This window comes from Oncorhynchus kisutch, unplaced genomic scaffold (assembly GCF_002021735.2).
Source record: "Oncorhynchus kisutch isolate 150728-3 unplaced genomic scaffold, Okis_V2 scaffold1836, whole genome shotgun sequence".
NCBI classification, from domain to species: Eukaryota; Metazoa; Chordata; class Actinopteri; order Salmoniformes; family Salmonidae; genus Oncorhynchus; species Oncorhynchus kisutch.
Genome location: NW_022263781.1, coordinates 1 through 12,028, shown reverse-complemented (window position 1 = coordinate 12,028; position 12,028 = coordinate 1). Strand labels below are relative to the sequence as shown.

Sequence of the window (12,028 nt, the reverse complement as noted above, 5' to 3'; positions counted from 1 at the left end):
GATCACAAATAAAATACATCTTTACGATACCTTGTGTTGGGATACCAAAAGGTGTTTTAACTCCTGGAAAGAGATCGGGGATGTAATGGGGATAGACGCGGTAAAGAGGTTAATGGAATTCAGACCGTTTGGGATAGAAGGACAAAGTGGATATTTGTCAAATCCGTCATGATTGAGGTATTGCAACAGGCTCACAATGTGGCTACTAAAATTGTATTGTTTTCGCTGCATAACATTTAGAAGTGGCTGCTCATTTAGAAGAAACCCTTTTCAGGTTTAGAAGAAGTGACTAAGTGCTAACTCCCGTTTGTATTAGCTGATTAGCATAACTAGCATAGAGAAATGGGTGGTAGACGTTTTTAACTAATGCAGTTGATTGGTAACGATGACATGGACATGTATTTGGGTTGACTTCCATACCAGCATTATACTCCGATGTTTACCTGAAATACACATATAAACAATAGCCTAAATGTAAGCACATTTTTCTGGGGGGCAGTGAGAAGATTCAGGATGGAGATGCAGGTGGGAAAACAGTGCAGCCTTTTAACTTCATGCCATCTTGGCTGTGCTCTTATATCAAGCACCGGGAAACGGACTCCAACATCTCAGAAGCGGTAAGGTCTAGTCTTTTCGTTTAGCCAGTTGCTCGTAATTAGCTGGATGCTTATAGAGATTAGCCCAGAATCACTACGAGTGGTGCGGTGCAGAACTATTTATTGGATGCCTATGACAGCTCCCTGAAGCACAAGAAGTCTGAATGCTCTGACTTATGCAGAGGCCCCATTGCTGTAAATGCTGTACTGGTTCTGCAGATGTCCAATTGACCATAAATTGTCTTTTACCGAATGAAGGTGTGTAACAAGGTTTGCGGGTGTGGCTCCCTTGCGCACACTCGATAAATATAATTCCACCCCAGAATACACACCCGCTGGGTAGCCTACCAATTTGAAGAGGGAGTTGTTATTAAATTTGTTTTTCTGTTCTTCATTCTAAAATAATCCCTTTAATACCGTGTACCTTTAATTTCAATTTGGTCGGCGCCAGACTAGAATGTAGACTATTGAGAATGTGTTCACAATATGGAAAGATACACACAGTGTAGAAAGCATGTTCTTCCATGACAGACTGACCAGGCCAATCCTGGTGAAAGCTATGATCCCTTATTGATATCACCTATTATTTTAATTTCAATCAGTGTAGATAAAGGGGAGGAGACAGGTTAAATAAGGATGTTTAAGCCTCGAGACAATTGGGACATGGACATGTGTAATGTGTGCCATTGAGGGTGAATGGGCAAGAACAAATATTTAAGTGCCTTTGAGCAGGGTATGGTAGTAGGTGCCAGGGCAACCGTTTGAGTGTGTCAAAAACTGCAACACTGCTGTGTTTTTCACACTCAACCACTTCCTGTGTGTATAGAGAATGGTCCACCACCCAAAGGACATCCAGCCAACTTGACACAACTGTGGGAAGCATTGGACTCTACATGGGCCAGCATCCCTGTGGAAGGTTTGACACCTTGTAGTCCATGCCCCAACGAATTGAGTCATGTTCCTAATGTTTTGTACAATCAGTGGATAATTGTCTCCATTTCAGAACCCACCATTAGATTTAAAAACAGTGATTTTACACACATTTATGTTTAGGGAATAATCACAAATCCTACTTCATGGAAAAATAGCATAACGGTGTGGAAGTTATTAGGGAAGGTCAGAAATCAAGTAGAGTATCTGTAGACACACCTCTGCCAGACGGCCATTTCTGTGATCTCCTCCCAAACGAAGAGCTGGCTGGCACATGCATTTCCTCATGCTGAAGTTCAAGGTCAGAATGCAGAGAGAAAAGTGTGTGAAAAATAAAAGTTCCATTTACACCATTTATTTCAAATCACCAACGTTTCTGCCTTCACCACGGCCCTGCAGCATGTGAAAGCCAGTCTTGTATGTGTTGACTACACTACAGCATAGGACCACAGTAGGCCCTCATCAGTGGCCTGTGTATTATTATAGAACCTTATAGAACTCTACATTCAGTGATAACTCGGTCACAAACATTTTCAAATACAACTAAACCCAAAGACATGTTACAGTGACTCACATTCAGAAACAGTTTCAACGTGAGATAAAACAGTCCATGGAAAGAGATGAAGAATCGAGATAAGCAAGTAAATAAACACACACACACACACACACACACACACACACACACACACACACAGCCCCGCTGCCTTGCCACCCAATTATTTTCCAAACCACGTTACCATCCATCGGTTAGCCCTTTATAAAGTGGTTGGTACAATCTTCTAAATCTCCAGGCTTTTTCAGCGAGCAGCAGCCACAGATGACTAATGGACGCAGGGGCCAGTAATGCATGTCATTTGTAGAGACTGCATGTTGAGCGGGGAAGCAGCTTGAAGATCCTAATGTTACCTTTTAGTGGCAATTTGAAGATGTTTTTCCCCAGGAGTGGCACTCTAACACCCACCCCCAGAACCCTCGCCACCGTGACAACTCACAGATTACAGGAAACATGCAGATCTCAACACTTCACTTGATAGTTCTCTGGGAAATACATTTAAATACTTTAAGCTTTTGGCTTTTTCATCTGCCTGCCTTTTGGGACTAATCTATTGGCCCATTACTCAGCCAGGCAAGCTCAGTCAAACACAAATAAACCATTTAAAATGATTTCAAATAGTATTTGGAGCAGGTTGGGTACAGAGCTGCCATTCCTCTTTGGTTGGTTTTCTTTCACCCGCTCTGTGATGATGTGTTGTGTAATTGAGGAGATCAGTCAGTGGAGGCCTATTGGTGGCTGCTCCCCAACTCATTACCAGATGTTGGGAGGTTACTGCTGTTTACACACACACACACATACACACATGAAATTATCAGTCAAGAGAATAGAAAGTAACAAAGTGGATACATTCATATGGACAAATTCACTTGGTTGGTGCAGGTGAAGAACCTTGAGATTTCATTGTATTTGATTGAAGCTGTGCTGTACAAATATAATGAATTATAATATTGTTTAGTGCAGTGACAACAATGGTGTTCATTCACTTGGAGGTCAATGTGTTTCTAGATATGGAAAAACAAAAACACTGAGCTTTTACACAACCGCCCTATCTGACATTTTTTAACAAAAACAAACTTAAAGTAAACTTAAACACATGATCTCATTTTCGATATGTAGCTAGCTGACCAGACTGTACACTGACTGGTAATGGTGGGATATCCACAACCATCATCGCATATTTTTTAAGCTCTACAGCTAGTCTAACTTTTTTTTAAAAATCCCTATTGCTTTGATAGATGCCATATTTATTCATATCCCCACTTATCAAAGATAAATGAAATCCCACCTTCCTTCAGCCTGACAGGCAGTGTCATCTGATAATGTAAGAATAAAATAGCAGGTTTCTGAACAGGAGTCTGATAAGGATGTTTGTAGAAAACTTGTTGTGGAAACAGTTTCCTATATACATTTCTGTTTTGGGCTTTGTGTTATTCGCTAAACAGGTTGTGCCCTTTATACTTAAAGGGTTGCTCATGCAAGGATATAATCATACTATATTGCTAAATATTGTAATTGCAAACCCACAGATACACACACTCCCTCTTTGAAGGGAACAGAAAAAAATATATGATTTGAAAAGTAACAATATTTCAACTTACTGACAGTTGAAATGACAGCTTGCCTCTCTTGGTTGATGGAGGTTTATACGTGTGTCGTGTTAATAGGCTTCAGCCTGATTGCAATATGCTGAGATAATATATCATTCCATTATTCACACAAACATTCAATTGTGAGCATATGAAAACCTTTCGATGGAGTTCAAATCTCAACAATTCCCCTTCAAGTCAGTATTTGACCATTGGAGTCACGTTGAATCCAGTCCAGCAACCTTAGACCACAGTGTGGACCCTGAAAGGTTACAGTCCAACAGAGTGATGATTGTCCAATCTCCTCCAATAGCAGAGCAGCTGCTTCTTCATGGGAACCGTAGTGCCAAGTGTCTGTGGTACTGAATGTTCCAAATAAATATACATTCTTATAAGGCAGTGTTCCATGTCACACCGGACAAAAGGATCAGATGGAAAATCCCTTTATAAGATGGGGATTGTGAAAAGGGGGAGAGCGTGAAGAGAAGTATCAGAGAGAAGCACATACAGTATGTTGGGAATCCTAGTGGCAGAAAAGTGGTACTGCAGCGTCTGATCTACTCAACAGTTATAGTTAGCACCATTGTCTCCCTCCCCCCTATTTCAACTCAGGACTGCTTCCGAAACATGAAGATGTCTCTGGTCTTGGAGCCTCTCTTGCCCTCGGGGAGTGGGGTGGGGTTGGGTGAGGGTGACGGGGAGGCCGAGGGCTGGGGGGTGGCTGTGCCTCCATAGGGGCAGCTCTGGGAGTCGGGGTGCTCCCCAGAACACTCCACGGCCGGGATGTAGCGACTGTCCCACATCCCTGGACCGCACAGCTTACACAGGTCATGGAGACTGCATGGGATTCTGGGTAACAGACGGAACTGGTAGAGCAGACTACGGGCCTGGTAGTAGGAAGGGTGGGAGAGAGAAAGGAAGAGAGAGAACATAAGACAGAGTCAAGGAATGGAGAGAAAGAGAGCATGTGAGAGAACAAGGGACTGGAGGAGAGGAGTGACAGTGTATGAGAGAGAGCATGTGAGAGAACAAGGGACTGGAGGAGAGGAGTGACAGTGTATGAGAGAGAGCATGTGAGAGAACAAGGGACTGGAGGAGAGGAGTGACAGTATGAGAGAGAGCATGTGAGAGAACAAGGGACTGGAGGAGAGGAGTGACAGTGTATGAGAGAGAGCATGTGAGAGAACAAGGGACTGGAGGAGAGGAGTGACAGTGTATGAGAGAGAGCATGTGAGAGAACAAGGGACTGGAGGAGAGGAGTGACAGTGTATGAGAGAGAGCATGTGAGAGAACAAGGGACTGGAGGAGAGGAGTGACAGTGTATGAGAGAGAGCATGTGAGAGAACAAGGGACTGGAGGTGAGGAGTGACAGTGTATGAGAGAGAGCATGTGAGAGAACAAGGGACTGGAGGAGAGGAGTGACAGTGTATGAGAGAAAGGTTAAACACGAGGAAAACACGTAGAAAGGAGGAAATAGAAGGCAGCGAAGAAGCTATACCTCAAGACTTGCAAAACAGCTAACAGTATCACACTTAGTATCATGGAGATTTGAATAACATTTGACTAAATCAATAGCTCCTTCAGACGTGGAAGAACATGATCTAACGCAGCCAAAATCAATTAGCATGATCTAATTTATTAAACTAAATAGGGCTGAGCTGTTCACAGACACATCAAACCTGATAGGGGTTCTATAACAGTCCTAACACCTGCATGCTAAAATGTGCTGTTGCTGCAGCAGCACTATTAACATGGCATCCATTAACATGAGAAGACAGAGACACACTACCGGCCATCATTCAAAAATCTCAACATGGCATCCATAAATATGAGGAGAAGACAGACACACAAACTACCGGCCATGATTCAGAAATCCTCAACATGGCATCCATAAACACGAGGAGAAGACAGACACACAAACTACCGGCCATGATTCAGAAATCCTCAACATGGCATCCATAAATATGAGGAGAAGACAGACACACAAACTACCGGCCATGATTCAGAAATCCTCAACATGGCAAGATCACAGCAAGTATTTCAAGACTCCTTGAGGGCTGGGGAGCAACAAGGGCTATTATGCTCTGTTGTATTACAAACGCCATTCCTTTTAAATCCATTCGGCGCAGGCGATGAGTTAAGAATTAAGCAACTAGAGGGTAAAATGCTAGCGTTGCATAACATGCTAGTATAGCCTAGCATAGCATGAGGAAAAGTGACCCAGCCTTGGATGGAGTAACACATCGTCATGCTAAGGCTAACTGCTAGCGTTACCTTGCGCAGCACCAGCTCCCCATTCATGTGCATGGAGAGGTTACTGAAGTGGAGCAACATCTGGTCGGTGGCTAACTGCTGCTCCGTCACGTCATCACCGTACAGCACGATGATGGCCACACACGCGAACAGATGGAAGTAGTCCGTCTGAGGGAGTGATAGCGTGTTATTGACAAAGTACATTTATACTGGACTGTGGAGAGCCTGCCTACAGTACAGTTTGTGTGTCTGGTTGTGCCTACATCCAACTCTAATCTCCATAACTAGTGTGTTGTATGAATGATGGTTATACATTATGGCAGGCTATAAACTTCTAACATTGTTACACACAGTTGCTAATACACATTATTACACACATTGTTTGATATTGGTGTATGCATGCTAATGTTGTGTGTTTGATATTGGTGTATGTATGCTAATGTTGTGTGTTTGATATTGGTGTATGTATGCTAATGTTGTGTGTTTGTATTGCTCTGTGTACACCAATTCCACGTACAACATGATGATGTTGCTCTGTGTACACCAATGCCATGTACAACATGATGATGTTGCTCTGTGTACACCAATGTCATGTGCAACATGATGATGTTGCTCTGTGTACACCAATGCCATGTACAACATGATGATGTTGCTCTGTGTACACCAATGTCATGTACAACATGATGATGTTGCTCTGTGTACACCAATGCCATGTACAACAAGATGATGTTGCTCTGTGTACACCAATGTCATGTACAACATGATAATGTTCCTCTGTGTATACCAATGCCATGTACAACATGATGATGTTGCTCTGTGTACACCAATGCCATGTACAACATGATGTTGCTGTGCGTATGCTGATGTAAACTTGGTACCTGGTAGTGTGCCCAGCAGGCCTCCCACATACGCAGGGCCTCTGTGTCGGGGAACTCCCGTTTGAAGCAGAGTAGGAGCCAGCGGTGACAGAACAGCAGCTGTAGGCCGTCCTCCCCCAGCTGGGTCAGGTGCTGGTGGAACCGGGGCAGCATCAGACGCAACAGCTCCCTCAGGTACATCTGGAACGGGGGAGAGAGAGATGGTTAGGGCACTAATGTGGATATGAATGTAACGTCTCACACACACACAAATAAAACAGGAGAATCACAGATAGCGAGAGAGAAAAGTGTGTGTAATAAAAAGAGAGAAAGACACTCTCTCCCTCTGTCCCCTTACCAGTTGTCTCTCCATGTCCTCGTCGCGGGGAGAGCTGATGAAGATGGTGTTCTCCATCAGGCCTACGAAGCACCAGAATGTGTCACTCTCATCCTGCACCTCGGTCAGCAGGGGGGCCACCAGGTCCGACATGCCCTGGCAGTAGCCCATCTCTGGGTTGAACACTGCGTAGTTCAGCAGCACACACCTGGAGGAAGGGAGGAACACCACCACAGGCAATATCAAGAGATCATAGTCGCCTCATACTAAGTCATTCATACTAAGTTATACATATTACCTCATACTAAGTTACACATATATTACCTCATACTAAGTTATACATATTACCTCATACTAAGTCATACATAAAGTTATACATACAAAGTCATACTAACCCATCACCCTAACCAACAGGTCATACAGATGTTTAGACACTGTCGTTAAAACAATCAATTTAGATCAAATCAAATTGTATTTTTCACATGTTTGTAAACAGGTGTAGACCAACAGTGAAATGCTTACTTCTCATCCCAACTATTCAGAGAGATAAATGTGGAAAATAGAAAGATAATAACCTAGGAATAAATACACAATGAGTAATGATAGCGTGGCTATATACACAAGGTACCAGTACAGAGTCCATGTACAGGGGTACGAGGTCATTGAGGTAGATATGTACATATAGGTAGGGATAAAGTGACTAGGTAACAGGATAGATAATAAACAGTCACAGCAGTGTATGCGATGAGTCAAAACGTTAAGGCAAAAGGGTCAATGAAGATAGTTAAATAGTTAACCAATAGCTACCCGGACTAACTATTTAGCAGTCTTATAGCTTGGGGGTAGAAGCTGTTCAGGGTCCTGTTGGTTGCAGACTTGGTGCATCGGTACCGCTTGCCGTGCGGTATCAGAGAGAACAGTCTATGACTAGGGTGGCTGGAGTCTGATCATTTTTAGGGCCTTCCTTGACACCGCCTGGTATAGAGGTCCTTAATGGCAGGAAGCTCGGCCCCAGTGATGTACTGGGCCGTACACACTACCCTCTGTAGAGCCTTGCGGTCGGATGCCAAGCTGTTGCCAAACCAAGCGGTGATGCAGCCAGTCAAGATGCTCTCAATGGTGCAGCTGTAGAACTTTATAACGATCCGAGGGTCCCATGCCAAATCTTTTCAGCCTCCTGAGGGGGAAGAGGTGTTGTTGTGCCTTCACGACTGTGTTGGAGTGTGTGGATCATGATCAGTCCTTAGTGATGTGGACACGGAGGAACTTAAAGCTAAATAACACTATGGCATTAAAACAGAGTAAGCGAATGAATATACAAATATGAAAAGTGGTTAGACAATATTGGTCCATAATAATACATGAGAGTTCTAACCTCCCCCACCCCTACTCTACTTGACTCAGTTATTTTTACCAATACCGAGAACCAGCCATGAGTCACTTAACAGCCTGGTTTTGAGAGCCTTTAGCTCCTTCATTTAGGAAGCTATTAGCTGTAAGTATGCATCAGAACTAGTGCTCTAACAACTTACTGGGAGTCAATAAAGCATGAAAGTCATAGCTAAGCTTCCCCCAGGGCTCAGAATATGATATGTACAAATATTACCCTCCTGTGCACTGGACTACTGGGATAGGAAAGATGAGGAATGGAAAAGGTGAGGAAGAAAGGGAGGAGAATAGAGTGGTAAGAGAGGAGAGTGAAATGTAGAATAAAGAGTGACAGAGGGAAGGATATGGATAGAGATGAGAGGAAAGACAAGTGGTAGGGAGAGATGAGAGGAAAGGACAAGTGGTAGGGAGAGATGAGAGGAAAGACAAGTGGTAGGGGAGAGATGAGAGGAAAGACAAGTGGTAGGGGAGAGAAAGTGTAAGAGAATAGAGAAAAGAGGGAAATACCCAGACAGAGCCATCTGTCCTGACCTCATGATCTCCACATTGGGGTGTTCTCTCCCCTGAAGAAGTGGTTGCTGCGGTCTGTTCTCACCACGTCCTTATCCACGGTGAACTGAACCTTCCTCCAGAAGTCACTGTGGCTCCTCAGGACTCATGACAACCTGGGCATGCAGGGACAGACAGGGTTTTACTGGGGTAAATACTGGGGCTATGCACTAATGTCAACCAAACTTAAAGGGCAGTTACTCAACTTCAAAAAGTACTTTTAATTTAAACCCTGAGTAGGATGTCGGAAAGGGTAGGGTGAGGATGTTGGGGCAATGTAACCACTTAAACAACTATGATCTAACCCTAACCCCATCCCATCACTCTCTGGCTGAGAAACCTGAACACGGAGGACCTGACCCCTACCCTAACGAGCAGAAGCAGAGAGGGATTTAATTAACACTATTGTTTTCCATTGAGCCCCGCCAGGAACAATAACACTCGGCCTGATGCAACTTCACGTAACTGTTTACTGTCTGGGTCTGTGTTTGTCTGCCTCTCCCTCGGCGTCTCCTCCCTCACTCCCTTCTCTCTCCCAGTCCCTTGTCCCCTCTCTCCCTCCATGCCTCACTCTCTCCCTCTCTTCCCTTTCTGGAGAACTGTCAGCAGCTGTACCTGGTCCTGCTACCAGAATCCCCTAATCGTGTAACTCAACATTAACATGTAAGACCACAGAGACATCAGACCTTGTAGAAAATAGATGAGCAAACTGAATCAACTCTCCACAACCCTCTCCTCCTCCAGTGTTTGTTCAGAACAGGTATATATATTGACATCTCTCTCCTCTCCAGCAGGATCATCCATGTTTAACATCTTCAACAGTACTGGCTACAGCACAGAACATCAAATCAAACAAGCAATAATTGATTCTTCAAAATGTGACTTATATAAATAATATAATGTTATATTTCCATATAGAACTAATTGATTTAATTAACAGGGGCTGGTCGTTAGTCAGGATCACAAACAGATGATTATAAGGGTGTCATACATGTTCATGACAAGTCTAATCAGTTATTATACCTGTATCATAATGCATCATATCTGCAGGCTTTAAGTAGAGTGTTACCGGTGCCACCACCTTTAGAAGGCCGAGACTGTAGTTCCAGGGTCTTAATGATGAGCCAATGGCCCCTGGAGGCTCAGTCAAGTGTTTTTCCATCAGCCTCATCACATCACATCACAGGAGGAAGAGAGCGTCTAATTGGCTGGTTTGGATGACATCTTCTGATGTAATCTAAAGGTTAATACGCCATTCCGCTGAAGACCGGACAATTATCATATTATTTCTGTGCACTCGTGCATCACACCTGCGCAAACATGCACACTGTGTGGAAGCTTAGGTAGCCTAGTGGTTAAGAGCATACGGCCATTAACCAAATGGTCGCTGGTTCGAATATCCAAGCCGACTAGGTGAAACACCTGCCAATGTGCCCTGGATCAAGGCACTTAACTCTAATTGCTCCTGAAGGTGGCTCTGGACAAGCGTCTGCTAAATGTCAAATGTAAATGTATTTAAAAAGAAAAAGGATTAGGGACAGACAGACAAGTAACGCTGGGAGGTTAAAATAAACTGACTGGTTGCACCCTTCACTCTCTTTTAGTGTGTGTGTGGTGTGTGCGTGCGTGCGTGCGTTGTGCGTGTGTGGTGTGTGCATTTCGAGCTGTAGTCATCATATTGATAGAATATGAGAGTAGAATATGGGTAGAATATGAGAGAATATGGATAGAATATGAGAGTAGAATATGGGTAGAATATGAGAATATGATTTGATCAGCGATTACATGTTTTTACCCAGGAGGCCTGTTAATTTACACCCAGCACTCCCATAACAACGTCCTGTAATTGTGTCTATTGATTGCTCCATTTGCAAAGTGAAACCACAAGGTGTGTGTGTAACAGTTAGCAGGATATGGCTTGGTGCCACTTTATTCCTTTGTATAAATTAACCACATATGTTCCAGTGTTATGAATGTCCTTTCATCGAAAACAACACAATAGAACCCACCCCCCTCCACACACACACACACACATGGTCAGCAGCAGTGCAGCTCCCCTGGATGGACAGCCATTAGTTATAGTAAACACCTACCTCCTCTGCTGGATGTGGTGGTACTCAGAGCGTTTCTGCAGTCTCCAGGCCTCTCTCTCCTGGGAGGAGGAGTCACAGCTGTAGTAGTGCAGTAAGAAGGGCCACACCTCCCCGCGGATGGATGGGTCAATGCCCCCAAAGAAGATGGCCTGAGGGGGGGACAGAGAGGACATGATCAGCCTGGGTAGTAGAAGTCTAGAATTCAACAATGTTATCTAACTACACCAGGGTTCCCCAACTGGTGGCCCATTGGCCGAATTAGTGCTGTGCGTGGTTTTATTTGGCCCCCCATTTACTGAGAGAATTTTGTAAAATAAAAAATAAAAATCTTTTTTTTGCATTTCCATTGTTTGAAATCAGCTCCATGTCATTTTTAGTTAAGAAATCTGTTCAAATATTCCCATGCATAATAGAGAGACACGTGATCGTATACAAATGTAAGCAAGTCTGTCAGTCTTCCAAGGTCTTATCCCAGCTACACACTCACCTTGCGTAGCTTGTACTCCTCCTCCACCTGTCCGTTGTGGTTGAGGTGTCGGAGCCAGGTGGTGACGTCCAGGCGGCGGTACAGACGTTCCTCCGGGTGGGTCTCAGCGGACGGCAGGGTGGGCCTCCGGATGGAGAACTGCATACATGACTTTCATCCACTACCTGGAAGAGAGAGGGAGGAGAAAGAGAGATCGATAGGTGGGGGGGGCAGAGAGGGAGGAGAAAGAGAGATCGATAGGTGGGGGGCAGAGAGGGAGGAGAAAGAGATCGATAGGTGGTGGGCAGAGAGGGAGGAGAAAGAGAGATCGATAGGTGGGGGGGCAGAGAGGGAGGAGAAAGAGAGATCGATAGGGGGTGGGCAGAGAGGGAGGAGAAAGAGAGATCGATAGGTGG

General features: G+C 44.3%; 1 pseudogene; it reads right to left on the bottom strand.

Annotated features, from left to right (window-relative positions):
• Positions 1-1,868: 1,868 nt before the first annotated feature.
• Positions 1,869-11,783, bottom strand: LOC116368099 (TBC1 domain family member 16-like; annotated as a pseudogene).
• Positions 11,784-12,028: the final 245 nt, after the last annotated feature.